At 44.8% G+C, this 22,422-nt stretch overlaps 1 protein-coding gene and 1 long non-coding RNA gene across 17 annotated transcripts in view; both read left to right on the plus strand.

Moving 5' to 3' along the window:
• RBMS3 (RNA binding motif single stranded interacting protein 3) overlaps positions 1–22,422 on the plus strand; it is a 921,458-nt gene that overhangs the window by 319,923 nt on the left and 579,113 nt on the right. The gene's annotated exons all lie outside the window — the stretch shown is intronic.
• Positions 567–21,255, plus strand: LOC140686694 (uncharacterized). Its single transcript, XR_012060496.1, has 2 exons — positions 567–691; positions 20,969–21,255. It is a non-coding gene; the product is annotated as an uncharacterized lncRNA (long non-coding RNA).

A 22,422-nucleotide genomic window follows, 5' to 3' on the forward strand; every position in this document is an offset into this window, starting at 1 on the left:
TAAATTGAAGTACTGTCAATTACAATGTGTCAATTGCTGGTGTCCAGCGCAATGTCCCAGTCATACATGTACATACATACATTCGTTTTCATATTCTTTTTCATTAAAGGTTATTACAAGATACTGAACATAGTTCCCTGTACTCTACAAAAGAAGCTTTTTTTTTTTTTGAGTTAACACACATTTTTAAATGCTTTTGAATATGAGTCGATGATCAAACAATTCACCCTGGAAGTTAAGCTGTTTCCAAAAAATAATAGTAACCCATTAAGAGGAAGCTAAACAAACTAGTGGGGGAGTGGAAGTTTGCAGAAGGAAGCTATTACGAGTTGTTTCACTGAGTGGGAAGAAACATGCAAGAGAAAGGAATGCTTGGAATTGATGACAAGTATTTTTTTAAGATGTGATGGAGCAGAGAGGTAACATTTAAGAGGTCAGCTAAACCCAAGGGAACACAGGTAGGAAGGCGCAAAGCATCGGGGTCCTGTGTGGTGGATGACACGCAGACTGGGAAAGGTGCCTGAGAACAATCTGAAGATGACGATGATCCAGTGTTAAGCGTAACTTGGGGGTGACGAGGGGACTCTGGCTTGACTGTGCGCTCCAGTCAAGGAGGTAGAGAGCTGAGATGATCTGACTCCGGTGCCAGAACAGATCAGGTATCATCTGCATGGAGGTGACACGCAAGGTGGTAAGTGTGAGTGCGATTACCAAAAGTGAGGACTGAGCAGTAGCTATAGAGGGGGTACCACGGAGGGGTCGTGCTCCTCCTGTCCCATCCAGGCCGTGCTTTAACTTCTGCTTGAAGATGCCTTCAGGATGGCGAAGCTCTTGCAAACGTCGAGAAAAAATATCAGTTGCCAGCAGGAGTATCTGAGTGATAAACCTCAGAGAGTTCAGAAAACTGTGCTAGCAGAAACTTAGTCTTTCATAAAGTCTGGGATTCTCTTGTCCAGGTTTCTATTTGATTGATTGTCCTCTGCCACTCACTCCCAGTTTTGTGTCTGGGAACCTTGTGCGTGGACCCATTTTTGAAAAGGGTCATTTAGAAAGAGTGAGACAGCTGGGTACGTTTCATTGGTTTCTGGGCTTGTTTAAAATGATTGGCCTGCCTTCCTTCCTTCCTTCCTTCTTTCATCTTTCTTAACTTTCTATCTTTCTTTTTCTTTCTTTCTCCCTTTCTCCCTTTCTCTCTCTCTCTCTGTTTCTCTTTTGATTCAGACTCAGTAGGTTTGGAGTGGGGCCCTAGAAATATTTCTCATAATCTCCCAAGTGACTGCTGACCTGTTGGCTTGTGGACCACAGGCTGAGTAACACTGTTCTAGGAAACGTGATTCTGAAGCCCACTTTTGTTGTCAGCTTCTTTTCACAAAGAGACATCCAACCAACTAAGTCACCGAGTGCTCTGTTGAAATTTATTGATGGTGGCACTTCCTGATTATTTTAGTACACTCTATAGCTATTTATTCAGGTTTTAATTTGCCTGTAATTTAAATAATTTAGATTGTTTTTGTGGCTTACCCCTCCTGACCCTGGGGCTTTCCGACTTTCATGACATGATTAGAAAGAGACCTCCAGGGGAACATGGTGAGCTGTCCCCAGGATCTCGGCAAAGAGAAAAACTAGTTTGCCTTCTAAGAGTTAAAATTAACTGATTTTAGCAGGACATGCCGAAAAGCAATATTTATCCAGATGTATATGAATATCTAGGTTAGTCAATGATTTTTTAAAGCTATTTGAGAAAAAAATATGTTACAAAAAGGACTGACATTTGAATACATGTGTGCTGCCCTGTCCAAGGGAGAGGAACTTTGAATCCTGAAATCCAACCATTCTTGACAATAGAGAAGGGGTATCTGCTATGTTACTTGGCCTCGTCTGGGGGAAAAATATCCCTTTTGCCTGTCCATTCCCTATTTTTAATTGCATTTTATTAGCAAACTTCCCATGCTTTTATTTCTGCAAAGTGTGGATTATAAGTATATGCACTGTATATTGATAAATTGGCCTTCTGGTTTATACATTAGCCTCATGGAATCAATTTAGGTTGAGTCTGTCTCCAGGATTCTGATGACCTCATTGTGTGCTGAGAAAATCCAGATCCTGAAGCTGCAGGGCTGGGGACAACCATAGTCCACCATAAATTCACCAAGACAGCAAAATGGCGGGTCATCTGCCCAGCCAACTGCCATGTCTACAGGGAGATACAGCTGCTTGTCCGAGCACTTTACCTGCAGGTCTTTTTGTTCGTTCACTAGGAGGCAGAACTAGAGAATTTTACTGAAAGGAGCTTAAGTCATCAGGGCCAGCCATTCCATTGTGAAGGTGAGGCCATGACCTCTTTGGAACTGACTATCTCTTGAACCTGGCCATGGACACGACTCAAAGGCTCGGTTCACTGCTCAGAAATACTTCACCACCTGTGGGTGTTTCTCCTTTGTGGTATCTCAGTCTGAAGTGTGGTGCCTGGCGTTGGGTTCAGGTGCTAAAGTTAGAGTGAAAATCCATCAAACCTTAACCTCAAGGCCCCTTCCTTAGTTTAATTTAAGAAGTGCTTATTTGCATTAAAAACCTGTCTGTTTTGCTTACCTTTGAAAGTGAACTTCTCTTTCACTGAATTTCTCTTTTTAACCTTTGTAGTGCAGGATGACCCTTCTTGATAAAAACCTCAAAGAATAAATCCTGTTGACATGAATATATTCTTAAGAACGTATCAGAGGGATGATATTCATCAGTGTCCCAAATAAGGTTGAATGGATGGCAAGCCCCCGGTGCTAGGTCCATACATTTGAGATTATACTTTCAAATATTCATTAGTTAATAGAGGCAAATCGAGGAAGACTTTTTTTATTTTCGTAAGGAACTCAATATTTGTTTGCTTTTATGTTCTGTCTGTTTCAATGGAAAGAAGCAATCATAAAAACTTTTAAAATTATTTACTATCATTTTGGGGTTTCAGGGTCTTTTTTTTCCCCTTCTCTGTAAGAGTTGGTACAAAGATTAGGGATAAAGTATGCAATTTGCCCAGTAGATGGTACTTGGTATGCACTTAAGTAACAGTAATTATTCTTAAGGAATATATTCTGAATCAAACTGGTATTTAGAGTGGGTGGTAAGACTCTAAGCAAAGATGGATTTAAATGCACCACTCTGTAGTCCTTTCTCTGCCTGTTAACTTTTTACAGTGGGATCCACTGTGATCCTAATCCTGTAGCACAGGCCTGCCCCGGTCTTGACTCATGTAAGAGGACTGTTTCAGCTCTATCCTCACCATCGGAAGATCCCTGAAATAAATCGCCCACCTGAGTATGGGATGTGGGCATCTGACCACAGCACTGGCAGTGCCAGGCACTTCCACACAAGACCACCTCTGGGTGGCCATGTTACTCCTGAGTCTTTGCAGAACGTAGCTACTTACTAACCATTCAGTTACTCCACCAGCCCTTACTGCCCTCTTGGGGCTCCATGCGGTTTCATGGTGAGCTTCCAGATCCCCAGCAAAGTTTACGTACATCTTCTTCCTCCATATTGAAAACTAATTTTTTGCTCCATCCCGGTGACCTTACCTCACTCCCCAAATTCCCAGATGTGGCTCTTCGCTGACTTGACTGTCTTCTTGGTTTCTCCACCATCCTAATGTACATCCGCAGTGACTGCTTCTGGAAACATCACTTGAGTCTGTGCTTTAGAATCCTCCCTTGTGACCCAACTGCCCACCTGGCCCCTGCCCAGCTCTGTGACCTCATGTCCCACCACTGCCTCCCTCACCCTTGTGTGCTCCAGCCATGATGGCCTTCTTTCTGTTCCTCCAACATGCCAAGACTTTGGCAAGAGCCCTTCCCTTTGCCTCCCTCCCTCCCTTACCCTGGTCGATGGTTTCATGAATGGTTTCTTCTTGCGGTTCAGATCCTAGCTTTGAGGCCTTTGCTGACCACCCAGATTGACAGCATCCCCAGTCAAGCTCCATTGCTTCACCATATTTTATTTCCCTGCAACGCACAGAGCTCTTATCATTGCTGGATGGTTTTCTTATTTATTTTCTTATTTGCTTACTCTCTGCCTTTTCTATTCAAATGTAACCTCTATGAGAAGAGCGATCTGGTCTACCTTGTCCTCTGCTATATCCCCAGAGCCCAGAACAATGGTTGGCACACAGTAGGTGCTCAGTAAACACTTGTTGACTGAGTAACCAGCTGCCATCATATTTATTTCTGTATCTGGCTCTGTTTTCCCAGCGCCTGTCCCAGATTATATGCCAAGATCGTGTTTCCTTTGTCTTATAACAATAATGAACCTATTTGCCTCCAGTACACTGGCTAGCTTCACCCTTCCACCTCTCTCGGCCAAGGAAACACTGATAATTGACGGTTGTGGCTACCACAGCCTCAGGTCCTCCTGGTGTGCCAGGAGGCACCACCAGGTTACCACAGCATGACATCAGAACAACATGTCCTCTGATTCTTAAAGTTGTTTCTGAATTTCCATTCTGTTGGAATGAAACTGATGGTCCTGCCGGTGAATTATCCACGTTCCCCCTAGGAAAGTGGTTTTTCCAAGGAAACTGTTACGGGAAGGTTTACTTCTCATTTTAAAAACACCTGAAGGAAGTTATCAAAATATAAGAAGCAGAGATCCAGAGTTTGGGTCCCAGGAGAACTCAGTAGTCCGAGTGGTCCAAAGGAAGCATGAACCTCAGCAGACCGGGGAGTGTTCACGAGCTGTTCTAAGACCACGTGGGAAGCAGTGGTGCACACACATGTGTGCTCACTCCACGCCCGAGTGCTGTTTGATGCTTCTTTTCTTTCTCTCCTCTGTTCTGAAACTTGCAGGGTGTGAACATCTGGTTTTGCTAGTCCAGCGTTCATTCGCCCTTGTTTTCATAATTGCACTCCAGTTTCTTATCGGGACGCTAATTTATTGGATATGGTTTTGCTTACATTACTCAGCAAGGGGCAAAACACCAGGACATGAGGTAGACTCTTGATCCAGCCTGAGAAAAGCAGTTGTTCTTTCCCAGGAAAATGTCACCTTTGCCTGTGTTAAGTTTAGCTGACTGTCTGTTAGCTTCTTCAGCTTGGATTCCCACAGCGTGTTTGGCTCCTGTCTTCTCAGACGCTTGCTTTCTTAGGTTTGCCTTTGCTAAAGTTGGTCAGACTTTGGCTAATAAAGATCAATCACTGTTTTTGCTCCCTGACGAACAGGGTCAATGCCCCTACTCAGCCCTGAAGCAGCTACAGAAGATGGAACTTTCTCCTCTGCTTACCATAAGATTACAAGAGTCATCTCCCTGCGGGGGGAGTGAGACAGGAGGGAAGGGGGCAGGGCACAACCATTAGGGGAATGACACAGCAGTTAGCACCAAGGTGGCGGGAGATTCAACTCCCAGTGGACCTTGACCTTCATCATATGCTCACTGTAATAGATTAGCCTGGCAAATGGCACCCCTACGTGTCATGACCGGTCCCAGGCTGACCATAAAAGGTCAAAAGTGGGTGGTGGCCCAGTTCCTGGGAATCCCTGCCCCCTCCCCAAAGTAGTTGGAATAATCCTCCCACTTGTTAGCATCTGAAGTTCGTGAGCCCATAAAAACGAACGGCCGTGCAGCTAGTGGCCTTGCTCTTGCCTTTTGAAATGGCCTGCGCTCTGTCTGTAGGATGCGGGTCTACTTTTACTTGAAACTAAACCCCCACCCCTGACGCTTCGTGGTCTCTCTGGCCCCCCAAGGTGGCCTTCACTTGGTCTATGGAGTGTACATTCTCTGAATAAATCTACTTTTACTCCTTAAAAAAAAAAAACTCAATCACTGTTACTTGCAACCATAGGACCCTGACTCATACAGAGTAAGTGTTTAATAAATGTTGAATCGTCATAAGAGAGAGAATTCATATTTAACGTTATGGGGAAGTACAGCAGAACCTCTGATTTTTCCCTCCCTCCCTCCCTCCTGCATTTCTGCCTTACCCAGAGCTATGTGATGTGAATGTTTACAAGAGGAAGAGGAAGTCATTACTTCCAAAGAATGTCACGTCTCCCTTACCAGAAGTGTCCTTTCAGGAGATCAAGTTGGGGCTTTGACTGCTTGCACTGTCTCCTTTGTTTGGAATCTTACTCATTTTGTAGCAGCTACAAGATGTTGCCAAGGACCTTGTGTCTTGCTGCTAGACGAAAAAGCCACATTTTAACTTAATCTGTTAAATGCAGAAAAAAGGGGAGCAAAGCTCAGGGATGAAGTGTGTGCTCAGCACGCTCGAGGTCCTGGCTTCCATCCCCAGTCCCTCCATTAACAAAAAAAAAAAAAAAGAAAGAAGAAGAAGAAAAGTGCACAATTAAGAGGCAGCGCACTCTTTTAAAAATACACCTGCTGCTGCATTTGTTGACCTTGTTTAAAGCAGCTGCTGGTTCTGCAGCCACGCCTTGCATTTCATTCCTCAAGCTCCGGCAGCCTGAAAGCATCCTCTCCTCCTTCTCCTTCCTCCACCCCCTTCACCAAATGTCTCTGCCTGCATTAGTGTTCTCCCCGCCCCTGGGCAGGAGCTAATCAATGCATGGTGCTTCACCTAAGGAAAGCAGAAGTGGAGGGTTGCAGGCAGGTCGGGCTCTCTCCAGTGTAAATGTTTTTGTATCATTTATAAGCAGTTATGCGCGTGTGTTCGTCCTGTTTTGAGTAATTCATTTACAGCTGGAGCTGCAGTGAGCTGGCATGTGATTCTCTATTTACAGCGTAGCTGCCAGTCCCTTCCCGTGCCAGCCTGGCTGGGAGCGGTGGTCTGCACTGGGAGAGGGGTTTTCTGGAGGTCAGGGTTGTGCCGGGAAGGAGCAGGGAAGCCTTGGAGGATGTGGGTGACACATCCCTGCCCTGCTTGTGCTCCCCTGGGGATGACGAGGTCGCTCAGGGCAGAGCTGAGGTCTGAGCAGCAGAGACACCTTGTGTAGAACACAGCACAAGGAGACAGTGTCTGTCTTTGGTGATGAAGTTTCGAGAGACCATAATGGACAGCAGACCACCTATGGGGTAGAAGAATAAGCAAATTAAGAAATCATGAAAGGTATACATAGGTAAATTCAGATAATTATATGAATCAAGAAATGACAGCTCACACTTTGCTTTTGAGTTAACTTGACTGCAAATGTACCAGACTCTTCTCTGCTTTAAAAATGTAACTTAAGTTTTTGGGTAATAGCATTTTTGTAAACCAGTAATGTAGTAGAAAACCCTTTTTTAATAGTTGTGGGATGGTGTGTTCTGGCCGTTGAAATGAAAATATAAAACTGACAAATGTGTAGTTCAATTAGAGTTACTAGCTTGTCAGAGAGATTTGGAGAAGTATTTGAATTCACAGTACCTTTATTTCACCTGTGACATGAGGGACGATTCCATTCTACAGACATTTATTTAGCACCTGCCAGGTCCCAGGCAATCTGTGTTGAAAGGGTTGGCTCCTTGGAGGAGACAGGGTGGTTTTCATATTGCATTTCCAGAATCTATCATGGAAAGTGTGCCATCAACACTGAATGGATTCAGGGAGGCAAATTACTAAATGAGACATCAGTCTATAGTTTGGGAAGGGGTGTAAGACAGGCTCACACTGCCTAGTATGCGATACGGAATCTGTCTAGCCCTACGGGAGGTACAGACACCTGCCAGGGTCAGAGTGTCCTGATCACGTCAATCTGGAATCACTGGTAAAAACTTCACAGTGGATGTGTTGTTTGCGATGCATTTTAGGGAAGGTATAGAATTGTGTGACCGTGTCTGGAGGGATGGCATTGCCAAAGGTCTGGAGGTAAAAAGGATGCCCTTGAGAGGAATACAGTGGTGAAAAATGCTGGGAAACTGGAAAAGAGAGTTTGGTCAGATCAGGGAGACAGTGACCGCCACGGTAAGGATGCTCTGTGCGCTCATGAACACTGTGAGCTGCAATCTCGTTTTCAGTCGGAGGTGATATTATCAGATAATGTTTTTGAACAGTTAGTCTGTGATTTATTAGGATGGAGGCAGCTTGGAGGCAGGGAGGTTAGAAGGTATCAGAATAACCCAGGTAGGAGATCATGAACTTCTGGTTTTGGAGAGTTCTGTGGACAGTGAAGTGGCACAGTAGAGGGAGCATTGGCAGAGGCTGGGTAGGAGTTCGATGGACAGGGGTGAAGGACAGAGAAGTCCCAAAGGTGAATCAAATGTTTCATGCTGGCAGGTCACTAAAGATGGGACCTCCTCACCTGAGGAGGAGGTGCGGGAGGGAGGGTAAGTCCCCACATTGTGGCCAAAGTGAGCAAAGTTTTGGAGATGCGGTGTCCAAGTGTTGGTCCATCAGCTCCCTGGAGCTGCTCTGACATCCATTAGAAATTTGTACTGAGAAAAGAAAAAATATATATACTGAAGCAGATAATAAAGATCCGGGATTAAGATTCAAATTTAATAGTATGAAGAAAAAATTTTTAAAGAATAATGATAGCAAAAACGAACACTTTTTTAAGGGTCTTGCTTTACGTTGTACTTGCTTGTTAAATCCCCACAGCAACCTGCGGGGTGAGCAGTCTAGCGATGACTTTACTGACGCTGGGGAGTAATCAGCATAGCTGTTAGAACAAACAAGGTTAAAAGGGAAATAGGAAAACAAAAGACTCAAAGATGTAATCCTAGGGAATGTTAAGGAGCCTGTCACTGAAGGAGCAAGAGTTGGCCACAGAGAGGGAAAAGCAGAAACGAGAATTGTGGTAGCAAAGGGAATCTGAAATGCCATGGCAAGAGAAGTATTTAGTTAGTTCATGGATTGGAAAGAGTTTATGGTACAAGTTACCCCTCCGATCCAAGGGGTGTTGGCTTCGGGACGCCCACCTCACCCAGGCACAGGTACCCACGATGCTCAAGTCCCTTACAGTTGACCCTTTGTGTCTGTGGGTCCCACATCCTTGGGTTCAACCAACCAACCATGGATCCATTTTGTTTTTCCTTGATGTTTTCCATCCACACTTGGTTGAATAAGGAGGGCTGGCTGTATTTGAAGGCAGAAAAAACAGTGCATTACATTTAGTAATTTGAGGTGCATGTGGACTTTCAGGAAAAGAGTTTCAGCCACAGGGCAGGGGGCGGAGGCTTTGAAATTTTAGCGGGAGGCATTAGGGTAGCCCATCTTTCTAGAAGTTTGAGATTAAAAATTGGAAGATAGGCAGACACTCCTATCCCATAGTTACCCTGGGGGATGATGTCATTAAGGGAAGATGTTTTTGAAATGAGGAAGCTGGAGAGTATCTGTGGTTTTAGTCAAAGGAAGAGGTGGTGGTGAAGGACTGGAGGTGTGAGGACGTGGGTAAGAGGTGTTAGTAAGCAGCCTCCCGGCTCCAGGGGGGCAGGTAGCTATTGAGCCGATCCAGGGCACCCGTGGGACAGCTGGCCTTAGAAACCTAACCCACAGTCACTTCTTCCTCCGAGAAAGGAGGGAGGAAAGGGCAGATGAGGACAAAGATAGATTTCGCATTGGGACGAAGTAGAAATAGATCATGTCTGAAAGTTTTAATCTCAGTAAAGTGGGTCATCTTCTGTGAATGAGCCCGGAGGGCCTGGGAGAGGTCACATCTGGAGAGGCCAAGGCAAATTTTTCTTCCTCGTAGAGCTCCCTGCTTTAAAGTTCCAATAATTAAGGAATTTCGAAACAGAGGAAACTATTACTAAATGCACAGGAAACACGTGGTGGAATTGGATGCTTTCCATCAAAGTTCTTCAATACGCTGGAATCCAAGAATTTAAGCTTCTGTATTTTCTTAAAAGCCTTGATTGTTAGTGAAATTCTAAAAACCACGATGAAGAATGAGAGGCTTATAAGCCATATTTGTGCGTGAACATTTTAATACGAAGATTTGCTTGTCGGTTGGTCGCCCGGGAAGGTTTTTCTCTTCCTGGGGAAATGAGACCAAGGAAAGGCATGGGAGCTGTCTCCTCCAGTCCTACCTTCCTTCACTGTCCTCAGGAGAAAGCCAGGGGGGATCACTTAAGAGGGACTCCTGGGGGTGAACCGATGTGATGAAAATGTGCTGTCATGTGGCATTTTGAGGGGCTACGTTTGTTCGTGTTTGTGGCTCTGCTTGCTGGTCGTGTGTTACTCTGTTTGTCTTCTGTATTAATGAGTGTTTGATCTCCACTGAGTTTTGCTGTTATTAGATAAGAGTGAAACAAAGAAAAGCAAAATATAAAAGCTTTTCGCTGGCACAGTGCAGCTCCCAGTGAGTCCAAATCTGCGTCTGATGTTACACATTAAGAGTGCCCCTGTGTTACCATCTCTGAGTGTGGACTTCCCTGCAGTCCACGCCGTAGGCGTTTCTTTTCACATCAGGGATGCTGAGCGCGGTACTGGTGGATAAACAGAGCTAACACGCAAAGCGAGACGCCATCTGTGAGTGCAAACAGACTTGAGGTGCGTTTGTGTGCTGGGTTCTCTTATTATATCCAGAGAGCCTGGCAGGAGAGGCTCCTTGTCCGCGTCTCTAACCTGGCTCTTGGCTTAATGGAAATGGAGATCTCTGGTCAGTCTGGGCGGGTGGGATGTGTTGCTAGTCTCTGCAGACTGCTTTATGGTCCAGAGCCAGACCTTAAGGAAGAAAGGACAGAGACAGGACAGAAGATGGGCTGAGGTCCGAGTGTGATGGGCAGGGGGCTGCTGGATTGAGGAGTACCAGCGTGATGTTCTAAATGTGTGTCTCCTCTTATGAAATGCAAACCAACAAAGGAAGTCAGTCTCATGCCAGATTTGTGAAGTCAGAGAACAAATATGGTATATGTTCCCAGGTTGTCTGTCATTTCTGGTGTCTGGAGAGGGTCTGAGATCTATGGTTTTAGGTAACTGGAAACCACAGTAAGAAGCCTGGGGACACCGCAGGGAGGCGTCCGCTTAGGGAGATGTGCTCGCTTGTGCTGCGTGCGCCTGGTTAGCGGAAGCACGAACAGGGCGCACGAGAGGGCGGGCGGGGCTCAGAGGTTCTGAAAGTGTGTTCCACGAGGTCCTTGTGCTCTGGTGTGGACCTTGAAAGGGCTCTCTGAGTAAGTCCACTTGGGAAAGGCTATGCAGTCCATCTGGATCCTGGGGACCCCAGTACTGACTGGTCTATGGGGGCCTCTGGGACCAGCTGAAGGGAGGAAACCTGTTTAAATTCGATGGACCCACCACTTTGTAAACTTTTTGTCCACATCATCACGTGCAGAATAACCCCTCCAGTGTTATAGTCTAAGACTGGGCTTACGTTCTAAATTAAAAGGCCATGATCAGAAATCTAAAGTCCAAAACAGCCAGTTACCTTTTGTTTTCCCTCCAGAATTCTATTTCTTTGAGCAGAAGCTGGCTATTAACTTGTATTTGGAGAACCTGTTTTTTGAACAATCTGTGCTCTATCTGTAAAAACTTGAACGGCTCAGCGAGGCAAGAGGTTCATTTACACAGAGCTGGAAGAGAGCCAGGGCTGACCAGGAGGAGATGAACTCCTGTTTCAGGACTGGAGTTTGTCCTGGGTTATGAGTTCACGATGGTGGTGCCTGGAATCTCTCCTCAGTCCTGCTGCTTCCTCTCTGCCTGCTTTTGTGTTTGCGTGTCTTTTCTGTCTCGTATCCTGTATATTTGCAGGTCCTGGTCTATTTCTGTCTCTTCATCTCTGTCTCTCGACCCCGTTCCCTCTCCCTCCTTCTTTATCTTGCCCCCAAACCGTCCCATCGACAAACATGGAGTTGAATTTCCAGAGGTTAAGCGCACATGTGCTGGACTCCTGGACTCACCTTTTGCTAAACTGCTGTTCCCTGGAAGCCATGGAAACCCTACATGATGCCCAAACCCCGCGCCTTTGATCTGCCCACCCTCCTCCTCTCTGCTTCTCCAGAACCTCTCCCCCCGCAGTGCCATTCTCCCGTACCTCAGCATTTTGGGATGGAGGCATGGGAGGGACCAGAGTCTCCCCTCGTCCTAACCCCTCCACAGATAATCTCTGTATTTCTCAGTGCCGACCTGGAAGGCATTTTCTTACCGCTCGTGGACCATATAATTAATGACTTTTCGAAGGAATGTCCACATTTCTTATCTTGTTATGCACATCATTTTTAAAACCTTGGAACAAGGAGCGGGCGTCTCAAGTAAGGGTGGTCCCACAAATCAAATGCAGTGTGACTGGTTTCATTTCTTTGTTGAAACATCTGGTCCTGTTTAGTGCATGGCAAGAAAGAGGTAGGAAGCACGGAGAGGCCCTCCTGGCCCTCAGCCCTGATGTCTTTCTCCTTCTGCCATTGGACTGTGGAACTTCCTCTCTCCAGAAGAGACATGAAGTTCATCCTGCATCCTGCAGCTTTGCCCAGACCCGTCTTCATGTCCATGGGCGTGAAGGCTCTGCGGGGCCAGCTTTTCCAGACTCCAGTCTGGGACTCCCGCCTGGAGCAGGGAAGGCTGGGGCACAGGTCACGAGCGTCTGTGTCTGTGGTGACATGATTTACTCGCTACAGCGTCACGTTGAATGTCATGGCATTAAGGGTGATGCGAACCACCGCCACCTCTCAAATAGGCTAGCCGCGAAGCAGTGCTTTCCCTGCTCAGGAACCCTAAAATTCTCTCGTGGGAATAAAGTTCTGCAGCTTGTTACCTAGATGTCAGGTAGACCGCACTTTGTTAGAACAGCGTGATGCCCGTAGGAGGGACAGCTTCCGTCTTGGGTACCAGGCAGGTGATGGATGTGGAGATGGACAGGGTGCTTCATATACATGAAGAGTCTCTCTTCGATAGAGACTCTCCAATGCCCGCCCAAGTCTTGGCCCTGTTTCTTCCCAGAATTTATTCGTTGATAGTTTTTGGCAAGAGGGAAATTCAGGATGAGTGGAGAGCAGGCAGAAAAACCCAGAGGGGCTACCCTTGAACAAATGTGTGGGTGTACCCCGCCAACCGGGACCACGTGTAACTGGCACGTGGCTCCCGGGACCGTGGAACGAGCCAGCGAGCCAAGTCATTCCATGACTCTCACAATCCATGTGTTATTGGACTGAATATGTAGATTGCATTTAAGAGGATGCCACTGGAGTTACTGTGCCTGCTGGCATCCTTGTCTTACGAACGAGGAGACTGAGGTGGGGCGTGTTTAAGGAGCTTTTCCAAGAGCACAGAGCTAGGAGGCGCAGGTTTACAGGAGGGGTCTGGCGGGCACAGTTGTCGCTTAGGAATCAGGAGACTGTGTGTGGCCTTGGCCCTGGTTTAGTTACAGACGCCCTGTGTTCCAGCCCTGCGAGCTGCTCTCTCCCTAGGTGCCTGGGGGCGGGGGTTGGGGGACCAGGCACCAGCCTGACAGGGAGCTGGCGCATCCGGGGGCCTCCACTTTGAATTCAGGTCACAAGATTTTTATGTCAAAATGGGTTTTATGAACTGGAGGGGCTCCTTTAACGCTAACTTCCATGCATCACGTGAACGTTGTCGGGGTTGCCTCTTTCTTAATAAGAGTTGTTCTCTCCTAAAGTGCCGGGGGACGCACGTGCTTTCACTTGGCGGGCTGATTCCAGCAGCGGGCTTATGACAGCAGGAAGACAGATGCCGAAGTAGCGTTGTGTCCTCAGTCTGGACTGGACTTTGGGGAATCCAGGATTGGGCAGAGTTCTCCATGCCTTCAGTCAGGAGGCTCGGGCTTGGATGTTCATGGTCCAGAGCTTTTAGGCCTGGGGCATGGACCTCACTGGTCTGACGTCAGTCCTTTAACTTAAAGAAGGAAACATGTAAATTAGACTCTGTTGACACCATTATTAAAAAGTGTGGCAATAATTATCAATAACCTTAAAATGTTCATAAGCTTTTATCTAATTATCCTGTATATCTAGAGACAGAGGAGAGGCTTACATTCAGAGATGCTCTTCAAAGGGTTTACCTATCTTACTAAAGAATAATATTCTCATTGAAAGGAAATCAAACAGAAATATATAGAATAAATTGTTAAAATACTCTTTACCCAAAATTCAACCACTCTTTTTTCCCCCAGATCTGAGGTATAATTGACAGCTAAAAATTGTACATACCTACGATGTACAAGATAATGCTTTGACATATATATGCATACACACACACCTTGTGGAGTGATTACCGCAATCAAACTAATTAACATACCGTCACCTCACATGGTTATGTTTTGTGTGTGTGGTAAGAACATTTAAGATCCCTCCTAGCAAATTTCAAGTGTACGATACAGTGTTACCTTCTTTTCTGAACTCTCCCCTTCTTGCAAATGAGGCTTGTGTAACTGGCTGTGTGGCTGAAACGTTAATTCCTTCGCACTCAAGAGATGTTTTTGAATGAGTGAAAAATACTAATACGATTATTCCTCATCTGCAGAGAAGTTAGTGATGCTCATATGAACCATGAATCCTGATGTATTGACACACCAAAATAAAATCTGTCTGAGACTCTAATGGTGTACAGTTTTAGACTTTTATTGCTCCTTTGCTCAGGGACCAGATTCAGTTTATTCTTCGAGATTCAATCTTTTTTGAAAATGTTTTTAGAAATAAAAAAGGAGTTTAGAAGAGACTCAGTCCAACATTAGAAAAAAGTCCTAAATCAAAATATCATAGGTCTAAAAGAAAACCTATTCAGTTGGAGTAGTGACACTTACTCTTGTCTGGAAAGACTTGTGTAAGTTGCTCATTTGTTTTTGGCTTACCCAAACTGAGCTATGATAGATCTGAAGAATGACATATTCAGAAAGCCAACACAATATGATGGATCAAATTATTTCTTTTACCCTTATATTTCAGTGGCTAAAATGAGATGCCCTTTAGAAGAACTATGGTAGCATATTGAGTTTTGTTTGTTTGTTTGTTTGTTTTTATTGTTGAAGTATAGTCAGTTACAGTGTGTCAATTTCTGGTGCACAGCATCACGTCTCAGTCATGCATAGAAGCACATTGAGTTTTGTTCAGTCTGTCTCTCTGGCTTTAGGCTTCATCTGAACCTAAAAACTTTAGACCATCTACAGGTGAACGTCTCACCTGTTATGTCACTAGTGTGATACGCTGAGTATTGTGTAATAAATTTGCAGTCATTCAGAAGTTGCGGACACAAAGCACTTACAAGCTAATAGAAAAGAAAAGACAAGAATCAATAAAAACCTGTAATACACACATACAGAAATACCTGAAAATAGAGAGAGCTGGACGTAAATGATTAAGGTGTTTAAGAACTAAGAAAACGTGAAAAGGATTTTGTGTTTACATACTAAAGATCTGAGAAGAAATCCTTCTCCCTACCGACTATAAGAGGCCAAGAACTGCAGAGTTCATGTCCCAGAGGTAGCGGGAGCATGTTTCATTCACCTTTAGTTTTCTTCTTACATGTCTACACTTGCTCCATCCGCTCATGGAGGAACAGCTTGTCTTAGTACCCTCCTGTGGAAAGGAGTTGTGAGCCTTTTATCTGGAGTTTATAGGGCAGCTTTACCCTCTTGATAGTTGAATTTCAGCGATGAATGCAGTCTCGCATTTCATCTTAGTTAATTTTTTTCAAGAATTCCTTTTCCTGTTCTGATTTGTAGGTACACACAAAGTCACAATGGGAGAGATCAAATGACCCCAGTTGGGATCCTGTTAAACACGTTTTTATTGTCCTGCAAGTCTTCAGTACTCACTTCCTGTGTGGTTTTTTTTTTTTTCCTTCTGTTCATGTCAATCCAACTGGAAAAGCCAGGCATTTGTGACATTCATAAAAACTTGTGTCTTTGCTATATTTCAAAGCAGAGCTTTTATTTCGTGCCATACCCCTGGTAAAATGACCCCTCCTGGCTTAATCTGCTAACTTATTCTTAGGTTTGTGAAGTAGGTAGTCAGGAATCTTGTGAACCAGGACTACAGGTTGCTCGGACATCAGCTGCAAGTTGAAAGGATGACTCATACAGATGCAGAAGGTCCTACGGTGGGCACCGTAAGCTTCCAGGAGAGGGAAATGCACTGCCCAAGACAAATGGATGGCCCTGGGTGTCGGTGTGAGATCCCACTTTCCTAAAGCCTTTTAGAGGTCCTCACTGTTTTCAGTCATCCACTATAAGAGCCCCTCCCCATGAAATACATGGTCCCCTGGCGCTGATCGGCGGTTCATCCTGAATGGTTACCTCTGGATGCTCAGACAGATTTTGTGATTTGCCCAAAGTCACACCAGTGTAAACCATCCCGGACCAAGCCCTCTCCTTGGACATTTCGCTCATTCACTCAGACGTCCCTCATTTATCGAGTGCCAACTGCAGACCACGGATGGTACTCTGTGCCAGGGATACAGAGTTGAGTGAGGCCAGATCCCAAACCTCCAGAGGCGTATCGTGAGTAATAAATATGCAAATCAGCGAGTTCATTACAGTTTGATCAGTGCTATCACAGAGGCACGAACAGAGTACTAGACGAGTGTAAGGGCACCAAAATCAGATTCAAGGAACATACCGTGAAGAAACCTATATTTAGACTGAATTTTGAAGATCTACCAGCACTGACAGCTCAAGAGGCACCGAGGCAGACCTGTCAGAAGCCAAGGGGGCAGGCTGCTGCTCCAGGTACTTGCAGAATGGTAAACACTTCCGCCTGGCTTGAGCTGTGGGAGCTGAGGCTGGTGGCAGGTGTGACGAGAATAATGCCAGAAGACAGATCCCAAAAGGCAGGGATGCTAAGTGAGGGGATGCTCCCTTAACTTGGAACAAAGCGGGTAGATTAAGGGAAGGGCTCACCCGGCCCGTTCCGGGGCATCCCATGGACCCCAGCTCACACAGCCAGAGCGCTCTTCCCGGCCTCACTCGGGGCATTTCCTTGGGATTTGGGGAGTAGCCTTTAAAGTAAAGGCAGACCTCTCCCTAAATGGAGTCCACATACCAACCATGGAGAGGGTATTTTCTTCCTTTCATTTCGATCGTGTCTTCCCTCTCGAGCTGAGCCCTGCCTGCCTGGTTCTTGGGAACAATTTCTCTTGATTGACGCTAGTCTGACCGTATTACGAAAAGCAGCAGACAGGCCGTCAGGGGAGGTGTAGGCGGTAATGACCCAGTCCCCGTAAAACCCTGCCCCCTGAAACCTCCTGCGTGAAAACTCTAGCAGACACACAGTAGGAAAAATCAGTTTTGAGATTCAGAAGACCCAGGTTTTAAATCTAATGTTGCCCATAAAAATCTCTGTGATTGGACTCAAGTCAGTGAACCTCTCTGGACTTCAGCCCCCACTGCGTAAAAAGAACTTCCTCAACGTCCATTGGTTTTGTTTTCTCAGGTGAGACATCCAATTGTCTACCTAGATCACCCTTGCACAAGATGCAGGGTTACTTTTGGACAACGAGGAGTTAACCTCACGCTGAGATTAGACCTCAGTTGGGTGGGAAGGGATGGGGGTTCCACAAAATAAGAGGACTTTGTAAATGCAGAGTTCTCGAGGAGGTGCCGACTGCCTGGTTTTGTTTTAACTCTTAAATGTCAAACTATTTAAACATGCCCTCAAGGTATTTCATGAAAAATGTTCTCTCCAAAGGTGAAAGGAGCCATTCATTGCTTAATAAACTGTATCATCTTCCTTCTTAAAAATATTCCGTGGCATATACATGGAGAGATTTATGCCATCGCGGGGGAAAAATTACAGACACACCATACATCACTGGAAGACGCTTAATCCCTGGAAATAATAAAGAGAGTTTTATTCACTTTTGGAGGAATATTTTTAAGAGACACTTTTGCTAACAGGTGGATTTTCCATTTCATTAGCTACTTACGATCACAGTCATGGCTTTGCTCTTGGGGTACCTCGGAGTCATCAGAAATGAACTGGGGAAGGCGTGTTATTTTTAGCTGTGAATGCAGAGTTTGAAAAAATAACCAGATTTTTTTTTTAAGTGGGAGGCTTATGAGAGATTCTGAGATGCCAGATAAAAATAGCCTTTTGTAGGAAGGTGAGGTAGATGTAATGTGACGTAGTGGAAAGAACAGACTTGGAGGCAGAGAGAACAAAACATGAACCGAGGCTCCAGCGCTCTTTTCTGCGAAGACCTTGTGGAAGTCCATGTGCCAGGCAATACCAGTATGTTTTGAGGAACAGACTGAGTTGAGATAGAAAATATTTAGCCCACACAGGGACCAGATGACTCCTAGATCTATTCATGTCATAGGGCAGGAGTCTGAAAATCCAGCTCCCTCGAGCTTTTCCAACCTGAGTAGCCCACCCACTTGACACTTTGCATTAAACGTTTAATCGCACCAGATGCACGTTTCCGAAACTTTTGCATACAGTCACCTATTTCCTTGAATACATGATCCTGGGAAATTCCTTATGGATGAAAAAAATAATCATTTTGACACTAAATCTCGTGCAAGACAAAATGAAAAAAAAATTTTTTTAACCATTTCTCATTGAACAAATGGTGTGCCCTGTTCAGTTACCTCCAAGTGAAAACTGTAAAACACGTACAGAAACTGTGACAACCCTGTGATAATGGATCACAGAGGACTGCAGATGTGTGCATTTTGTGCGGCTAAATCCCGTCGTTTTCGTAAGTTGTTTCTAAACAATGCAATAAGGGAGGCGTTTTAGACTGTGAGCTTTTCCAACGTGTTATGCATTCCTGGCACGCGTAGCTTTTATCCCTTATGAACGAAGATCCAAATCGGAAATATATCAGCATGTATATTTCTCCTTACAGTGGACTGTGGACCACGAGAGGCATCTTGATGTCCTATGTGGCGATGAAAGCAAACTGTATCTCGACCCCAGGACTGATTCCATGTACCTCTTGCCCTCTGACTAAGTGGCATCATGGGTACAGAGAATCAGTTAGGTACAACTGAAAGCAGCTTACACGTTCATAAGGCTCAGAGCCACCAGGCTAGCTGGAGGGGCTCAGCTTAGGGCTGTGAGCACTGGAGCCCGAGTCCTGGTGCACCTGTCCCTCCACGTTCACCCGCTCCGCCTGCTACGCAGTGACACTAAATGGCTCCACCTGGTTTCCTTTTAAGACTAAAAAAAAAAAACATGTTTGATGCCTTATTTTATTTATTGATTTTTAAAAATTACATAGTATGATGATTCCCAATAGTGGTTTTTTTTTAATTGAAGTGTGGTCAGTTACAATGTGTCAATTGCTGGTGTCCAGCATCATGTCCTAGTCATGCATATACATACATATATTCGTTTTCATATTCTTTTTCATTCAAGGTTATTACAAGATATTGAATATAGTTCTCTGGGCTATACAGAAGAAATTTGTTTTTTTTAGAATCTATTTTTATATATAGTGGCTAACATTTACAAATCTCAAACTCCCAAATTTATCCCTTCCCACTCCCAACAGTGGTTTTAATCACAAGATTGTCCATGAACACATGATAAAAAATGGAAAAAGAGTTAACAGCAATTTTGCCAGATACTATGGTTAGTGTTTTATAGAATTTTCTATAGGACACCCCCTTCGTGAAGAGTTTGTCTCTTTCCTTTTCCTCTTTTCTTTCCTTCCCATTCCCTTCTTTCCTTCCTACTTTCTTTCTTCTTTGAGTCAACAAACATCTACTGTATCCCCCCCGAGAGCCAGACACCACACAAGGCACTAGGGGTGTGAGAAGTTAGAGTTTCTCATCTAGTGAAAATGTTTTCTGATTCTTTGATTTCAGTTCACCCAGAAGTTGTCTTTATTTACGTATAAACATATGAATTCCAATTAAGATATAATCATGCTGGCTACTTAACAATCCAGTAATATTCTGGAAACTTTATCAGTTCATATAGGCCTCCACATGCATAGACCAAATCAGAAAGTTCCTTCATTAGCACTCAAATAGATTTGGGGAACGTAAGAAGTGCATTTCATGAGTAGGAAATCTGAGTCTTGGGGGGAGGGTATAGCTCAGTGGTGGAGCATGTGCTTAGCATGCATAAGGTCCTGGGTTCAATCCCCAGTAACTCCATTAAAAAAAAATTAATAAATTTAATCACCTCCCACCTGCTAAATAAATAAAGAAACCTAATTACCTCCTTCCCAACCCCCCTACCCCACAAAAAAAGAAAATCTGAGTCTTACAATTTCTTGATTGCAGTTCTCTCAAACCACCTAGTCCAAGTCAAAGCAGTTGCCATGTTTATCATTTTTCCCATGTAGGGAAAAAAAATGGCCACACTCCAGCTACTGGGCTATTTATTTCAGGAAATACGGAACATAAGGAACCCCTCCTATACGCAAAGGGTTTCTAGCTAGTTCCTTGGAGTTAATTTCCATGGCATTAGACAGTTCTGAAACCCCACGCTACCTGGAGGTCTTGCCGTTAAGGTCTTTAGCTACTTAGGTCAAAGACAAGTAGCACCTCTTTGCCATCGAATGAACAGTGTGGAGAACTGGCGGGGCTCCTAGAACTCTGGGGCAGGCCATCATCTGAAGACTACATCTTGGACATCTCTTGCTAGGAGTCAGCCATTCATCTAATCAGCACTACTTAAGATCTTAACAGTGTGGCAAGAAGTGGACTTGGCATCGCCATGGAGACCATCAGAGTCCAGTCTCCTTTTTCAGAACGAAGCAGAAGCTGTTGCTGGCAAGTCAAGAAAGTCTGACACTCAGAAGGTCACTCGTGAAATATCCAGTTTTGAATGTGCAAATATTTTATATATATATATATATATATCACTGATGGTCAAAATAACATCGTTAAGACCTACAGCTTAATATATATAAATTATTTTCCCAAATAAACATAGAAATACCCTTCAGTTTATCTTTTTCACCCAAAGTTGCCATTTTCTAATAGGCACATGTGACAGATAGAATTTAGTCATTGTGGAATTGTCAGCAGTTGCCATAGTGCAGGGTCAAAGCTGTGCACCAGCTCATGTTACTGCCTTGATCGCTTGAATTTTGGGGCAGGACAGTGTTGATAATTTGGCAAACTTGGGACCCAGGTAACTGAAAGTTGGAAAGTGCCAAGATCTGAATCTTGTATGTTATTTACATTATTCTGATTTTCACAGGACCTGAAATGCACGTTTAACTCCAGCACATGGAGGAAAATTAACAACAGGAAGAAATGGAAATTGGAGGCCATGTGCCATACATCTGTTGTGTTCTTACATCCCTTCTTCCCTTCCCTTCTGAAATGTGTGTCTCTTCTTAGCTGAATGAGGTTGAGACGAATTTTCAAAAAAATCAACTCTTTAGTATCTCTTAATATCATTCACACTCTTTCTTATCATCTCCTCCATGAGTTCTCTTTAATCATAGCAGCAGTTTCAGGCACGAAATAAACTTTTGAAGGCATTGTGCTGTCGTAGGCATTTTTTGGAAAACGCCGGTGACGCCAGCAGCATAGCACACCCGGGCAGATGTTACCCTTGGTCCAGCAGGGACCCGAGACTGGGCTGCTTTTCTTGGATTTGTCCTCTCCGCCTGGATATAAATCCACTGCACCACAAATCACTATCTCTAACAGTACCTAGAGTTTTTTTTTTTTAATTTTGTTTTTATTCTTAACTTGGTCTTTATTCAGAGGACAAAGAAACTCACGGGACTGGGAATAACATAGATTGTACTGCGCCCTGAACTTAAATGCACTTCCATAAAGCAAGTCATGAGCAGGGATTTCAACCTCTCGTTTTCCTCCAGAGGGACCCAGCTGGAACTATTAGTCATCATGGCTGGGCGCAGAGGCACTGCATTGCGTTCTGGTTTCTTCTTCCCTTCTTCAGCCTCTTGTTGGTCCTTTCTATTTGAGGAGTCTTGTGAGCTGCTTTAAAAGCATGTAGCGATTACAGATCCTGTGCAGTTTTGACTGTTCATATTTACCTTGGCCTCAAGAGCCAGGTCATTATGTGTAGTTTGCTCTTTTTCAAAACACTTATCTTCAGTCTGGAGGGCTCCCTCCGCTTGCTGGATAACGCCGAATGGCCAGGTCCCGGGCTCTGGGAGCTGTATCTTTAGCCTCGGAACGTATGTCTCCGGTGTGGCCGTGGTGGGTAGGGTTGTTCGGGCGGGAAGAGCCACTTCCGTGTTGTGTTCTCCCAGCATCGTAGGCTCCCTGACGTTTCCCCGGTCCCTTTCCATTAAGTTCCCACCTCCCCCCTGCCCTTGAGTTCAGTCACTTCCCTTCTAGAATCTTGCCGAAGTCGACAGCCTTTCCCCTCTCTTCATTCTTTCCTTCTCTCCTTTCCTCCTTTCTCATTCCTCCCTGCGCACCAATGATGATGAACTGTGGCACCATGTGCAAGAAGAAAGACAGAAGGCAGCTCCAGTGCCCATCCCAGAGGCCATGTTGAGGCCATGTGGTGGAACACCATGCAACTTTGGAAAAGAACACAAAGGCGCTCCTTGTAGTGATTGGGAAATACCTCCACGACGTTCTGTCAAGTGGAAAAAGCAAAGTGCGGAACAATTCGTATTTTATATTTCCTTTTGTGAAAAAAAATTGGTGGTGGGGAATAAGAGTCTG

Source organism: Vicugna pacos, chromosome 17, assembly GCF_048564905.1.
Source record: "Vicugna pacos chromosome 17, VicPac4, whole genome shotgun sequence".
Lineage (NCBI taxonomy): Eukaryota > Metazoa > Chordata > Mammalia > Artiodactyla > Camelidae > Vicugna > Vicugna pacos.